The following is a 5,579-nucleotide window of genomic DNA, read 5'->3' as shown; positions in this document are numbered from 1 at the left end:
CCATTCCGCCGAGAGGGGCCTTTAAATCCTTGCGGGAGTGGACAACTGACCCAGACGCGGGGCCTAGCTGCGCGCGGGCTGTCCTTGGCCTCTGCGGGGGAAGGAGGCGTGGGGCGGCGCGGGGGGGGGGCGCTCCTCCTGGGCCTCCGCCTCCCCGAGATGATCCCCTCCGCTGCGCCGGGAGGGAGGGCTCTTTCCCCGCGAGCCCGGGGCCGGGGAAGGGAGGGCGGGCGGGCGGGAGGAAGCGGGAGGGCTGCGCGGGGCGGGGGTGGCGCCGCCGCCGCTCACTCGCTCGCTCCTCCTGACTCGCTTGCCACGGGAGGCCGCGGCGGCTCCTGGGCCTGGCGCTGCTGCTGCTGCTGCCCGGGCTGAGGCCCGCTCCCGGGGGTCTTCCCGAGCGGGGCGGCGGCTAGGCAGACCCTCCGCAGGCCCCGGCCTCGCTGCTGCTGCTGTGCTGCCGCCCCTGCCGCCTGTCGCTCGCTCCGTGTGCTCCGGGGCTGCGGCTCCACTGCAGGCCCCGGCTCCTCCCCGGCCTCCGCTCCGCCTCCCCCGGCTCCCTCCAGGCCGCGCCACCCCCGCCTCCCCGCCTTAAGGTGGCTCCTCTCGCAGGAGGCGGCGGCGGCGGCGGCGGCGGGGCCCCGGCAGAGGGGAAGCCAACCCGCTTCTTCCCCATCGCCTGACGGAGGCGCTTCCGTCGCCTCCTTCCTTCGCAGCCTCAGACACCCCTTTCCCCTCACGAAAAGCGCCAACGGCCGACACCCCCTTCCAACGGCCAGGCGGCGGGGGGGGGCTCCGGATTTGCCGCCCCCTCCTCGCCCCCCCCCCGTGTCTCCCCTCAGCTTTTCCCGCGAGTAGACCCGGCTCCCCGGTTTAAGTTTGAAACGTGCAAATGGGGGGGGGTCGGAGTGGGGGGGAAGCTGAGCCCTTGTCGTAAACGAGCAGCTCGTATTTCGGAGTTGTGCCCAGAACTGGGCAGGAAATACACCATCTCAAGGTGGGCAGAGAAAACGCGGACGACTGTGCGTCTGAATGTACTTTGTAAAACCCGCCGTGTCTTTCCATAAAAAAGGGGAAGCAAAAACCACTCCCTGCAGGAGCACCTTGTGGCAAACCGTAGCCAGATCTGCCGCCAGAGTTAGCTAATAGTTTAAGGGTGATTTGATACATTTGCTTAGGCTCAAGTCAACATTTGCCCGCTGCTGTTACTTTTCTGATGAAGTTTGGGAGGGTGGGGAAACCCATTTGCAACTGATGTCACTCAAAGTTGTCTTTGGGCAAGAAGGACAAAAACTTTCTGGACTTTCATGTTGCAAGGCCCTCGAAGGTACATCGTTTGCAAGTGTGGTTCTCCAGATTTTGACTTTGTTACCAAAATTATTCAGTTATGACGTGCGTATCCAGACCTTACTGACAAAGCAATATCTGTGATGCTGCCATGTGTCATTTGGACACGTGTCAGTCAGTTGTTGTGTGTATGTATCTTTGTGAGACAGCCTTTTCAGCACTGACTATCTGATAATCATCAGATCTGACATTGAACTACTTGTGGCAAAATGCAAGCTCAGCCATCTCACTGACGCTTGCCAAAATGGACTTTATCATAAATAAAAGTATTAAAAATATTCATAGCTTGTTATTTTATTATTTTCACATATGTATACAAGAAGCAACAATCAATATTCAACCATCCCACCCCCACTGAAGCACAAAATTTCTACTTAATTACATTTCACTTTCAAGTTATTTTAAGTTTTTAAACAAAGGCATCATTCCACAAGTTGTAATTTGTCCTTGGAGGCCTAGGACATCGTTTTTCAAACTGTGGTCTTCAAGCTTCATTCAGGTGGTCCATTGTGTATTTGCATTACATATTCATATTGACTTTTAATTTTATTTCTATTGCTCCTTTTGTTTCTTAGATGAAGTCTATGGAATTCAAATTGTAATTCAATACAATGTTATACAAGAAATAAAATCAGCAATAAACATTCAATTAAAAATCACACAGCATCTCACAGAGTGTGTTACAATTGCTTCAAGAGACAGACAAATGATTACATGGTCCACCAAGAAGACCCTTACCAATATTCAAGTGGTCTGTGGGGGCATGAGAGGGAGTTTGGGAACTGCTGATTTAGGATAGAAGTCTCAGGTGGTTAAAATAAGCAAAGCCAATACATGGGGAAAGTGAAGAACATCCCAAATTTTTGCCTGGAAGAAAATTCTCTCTGATTTAAGCACAAAATTTATTTCAACAATTTAGCACAGACAAGAAGACCAGCAGGCGATAGCTGGAGAAGCAGCAAGAGTGTACTCTCTAATTTTTTATGCCTAACCCTCCATGCACCCATGTTTTGTTATGCCACCACATGACCATGGCAGCCATTTTGTAACTGATGCCCACAGCAGTCTCTCAAAATTCAAGAAGTGCCCACTGGTCCAAAAAGGTTGTTGACTCCTACTTTACAGTTACTTCTGCAAAACTGAAAAGTGCTCGGCAGTATGCTAGAGAGTCCCAGAGGATTTGGGATGAGTAGAAACTTAGTTTGGGGTTCCCGTCCCATTCCCCCCCCCCCCATATCTATAGATAGTTGTGGACCTGAGTGCAGCGCCACTTGGAACACCTTATCACAAAACAAAACTTTAGACCAAAATGATGTTAGCGTGTCTGATGAGACTGTCTCCTTGTGGTATCTTTTATTTAGGATAGCAGCCCAATGCTTATTTTGAGATGAATAATCTCCAAATGCTGATTCAAAAATATGTTGGAGGTAATTGGTATGTTTAACCCAAGGCTGAATGGGATTTATCTGGGGACATAGAAAATTGTTGCTGTTTTTTCATTCAGACTGTTTGGACAACGGGGAGCTGGGGGAGCTAGTACTGTAACCAGCTTCAGCCTTGTACAGCCACAGGTAGGAATGAGGAATGATCTGAAGGGTTGTTTTAGATCAGGCTTCCTCAACCTTGTCCCTCCAGATGCTTTTGGCCTACAAGTCCCATGATCCCTAGCTAGCAGGACCAGTGTTCAGGGATGATGGGAATTGTAGTCTCAAAACTACAAGGAGGGCCGAGGTTGAGGAAGCCTGTTTTAGATCATATAGGAGCAATAATCATAGGCATTGAACCTTCTACAACATAACTGAGTAGTAAGTAAGAATCCCTGAAGGTTTGAAAGCCGCTGCCTCCTAATGCCAAGTGCAAACAGGTGACCTCCTTGGCACACAAGGGGCTGCTCCAAACCAGCAGCAACATGAGTGGCAGGGGGTAGAGTGGCCTGTGCCACTTTAGGGGGCACCTGGTAGAGTCCTCTTTTGAATGCTCCCTTCACATACAAGAATTCCTGAGGGGGGGTGGGATTCCACCCCTGTTGGTCTTGTCTTGCTCGCAAGGCGTCTTTGAGAGGGGAGGGGAATCCTTCGAAACTGAATCTCCGGTTGTACCAGTACTTCAAGCACCGCATTCTGCTGCGCGTGTAAACAAGGTTATGGAGAGGAAACCGGAGCAGAACACAGGAGAAAAATAGCAGGGTCGCTGGTGTGTATTGTAGGAGCTGAGTAGGCCAAGGCCAGCTAAGAGTTGCTGCAAGCAGGCAATGACGCACTTTGCACAATGGCAAGGTTGGAGCGGAGTGGGAAGGGAGGCATCCATGTCTCGATGCGCAGCAATATTCCGTGGCCGGGAGCGGGCCGGGCTCCAGGGGCGAGCACCTGTTGCGATCCGCAGGCCGGCCAGCATTTATTTTTTCCGGAGCAATGAGGACTAGGCGCGCCCTTTCGGAGACGCCACGGAACACTCTGCACTGGCGCCGCCCCGGAATGGCGGAGGGCCGGGCGCGAGGCCACCTTAAGAGGACGGCGGAGTCGGCGCGGCGGCGCGCAGGGGGCTCCTCCCAGCCCCGTGTCGGAGGCAGCCGAGGAACGTGTCCCGGCTCGGCCGCGGGGGAGACGCGCGCCCGCCCGCCCGCCCGCGCCAAATGGCCGGCGGGGAAGCCGCCCTCCGCGCGCCCCGGGGCGGGGGGGGGCCGAGGGGAACGCCGAGGAGCCCGCGGGGAGGGGGAGGCGTCTGCAGGAGCGGAAATGGCTCGCCTCCCCTTCCCCGGGCGCGTCGCGGAGGAGGGGCCGCCCCTCGGGAAGCTGGGTCTGCCCCTCAGCTGGCGGGGCGGGAGGCGCGTCGGGCGCGCAACGCCCCTTGCACGGAGCCAGTCCCGGCGGCCCGGGGAGGCGAGCGCCTCAGGCGGCGGCGGCGGCGGCGGCGGCAGCAGCATCATCCCCACGCCGCGCTTTACGCGCCCTGCTTGCCCGTGGCCGAGGGGGCACCATCAAAAGCCTCGGCCTGGCCCGGCCCGTCTCGATTTCTTGTGGGTCTGGTGCAGACACCTGCAAGCAGAATCTTGAGGCCGTTTAGGCACACCTTTCCAAGAAAGATGCACTTCAGTGGGTTGCCCAGGGCACTACTTTAGTTGTGCACCAGAGGTGTCTCAACCTGAGTTTGAAAGTATAATTGTCTCTGCTGTATTCGTGTACATCTGCTCTATGTGGGGGGCTTTCCTTGTTGCTTGATCCAGAAGCTGCAGTTAGTGCAGGATGCTGCAGCACAATTGCTGACAGGAGTGAGGCCTCGTCGGCATGTGACACCTGTGCTCAGAGATCTGCACCAGTTGTCGATTTGCTACTGGGCCAGGGTCAAGGTATAGGAGGCCCTTAACAACTTGGGACCAGTATCCCTACAAGATCACCTTACCCACTCAACTGCTTCGGTCAGCGGAATTGGTACCGCTACAGGTGCCACATAATACCTGTCGCGCATTTGTAATAATTTGATCGTTTAGTGTGGCAGCACCTACACTTTGGAACCCCCTGTCTGTTGAGATCAAGTAGGTGCCTTCACAATACTTTTTTCGGCACCTGCTAAAAACATTGTCGTTCATAGAAGCCTACCCAGATGTTTAGAAAACTCAGATAATTTTAACATCTGTAAGTTTTAAAGTATGGTTGTTACCGTAGTTTTTCTTGAAACTCCGAGTCACACAGGGGAGCCAATCACTCTTCCTTTTTTATATATTAAAAAAATCATTATATTCATTCTAAACAAGGGAAGGGAAAACTACAAGCCATACAACTATTTGTAAAAAAAAACTTAGTTTTTCCCCAAAAAGACTAAATGCATATTGGCTATGTAAATGTCAGGTATAGATAGCTGAATTACCCTTAGTTTCTATTCAAGAGAGAAATGGGGGGGGGGGGGGGTTAAACAAGGCATTACAACGCCATACAGCAAAAACCAAAGGGTATTTATATAAGCCATTTCTCTCCCAGCCTCCCATCTGACCCACTTCCCTCCCACCCAATTTGTACTCTGGAAAAATAAATGTTGGCCGGGCAACCACTGAGTTCCCAGAGCAGCTCCAAGCGTTGGGATAAGTAACCTCTGGCCCTCTGAACACTGTTGGATCACTGCTCCCATCATCTCTGAGTATTAGCCAGGCAGGCTTGGGACTGATGGGAGTCAGAGTCCAGCAACATCTGGATGCCACAGGTTCCCCATTCCTGATTCCAAGGGAGTGGAGTAAGCAAGTT

General features: G+C 53.3%; 1 long non-coding RNA gene across 1 annotated transcript; it reads left to right on the top strand.

Annotated features, from left to right (window-relative positions):
* Positions 1 to 234: 234 nt before the first annotated feature.
* Positions 235 to 1,622, top strand: LOC308485702. Its single transcript, XR_013990690.1, has 2 exons — positions 235 to 927; positions 967 to 1,622. It is a non-coding gene; the product is annotated as an uncharacterized lncRNA (long non-coding RNA).
* The last annotated feature ends 3,957 nt before the right edge of the window (positions 1,623 to 5,579 follow it).

Source organism: Podarcis pityusensis (assembly GCF_964106645.2).
Source record: "Podarcis pityusensis genome assembly, chromosome: 9".
Taxonomy (NCBI): Eukaryota; Metazoa; Chordata; class Lepidosauria; order Squamata; family Lacertidae; genus Podarcis; species Podarcis pityusensis.
Note: the sequence above shows the minus strand (reverse complement) of the source record. Positions and strands in the feature narration are given on the sequence as shown.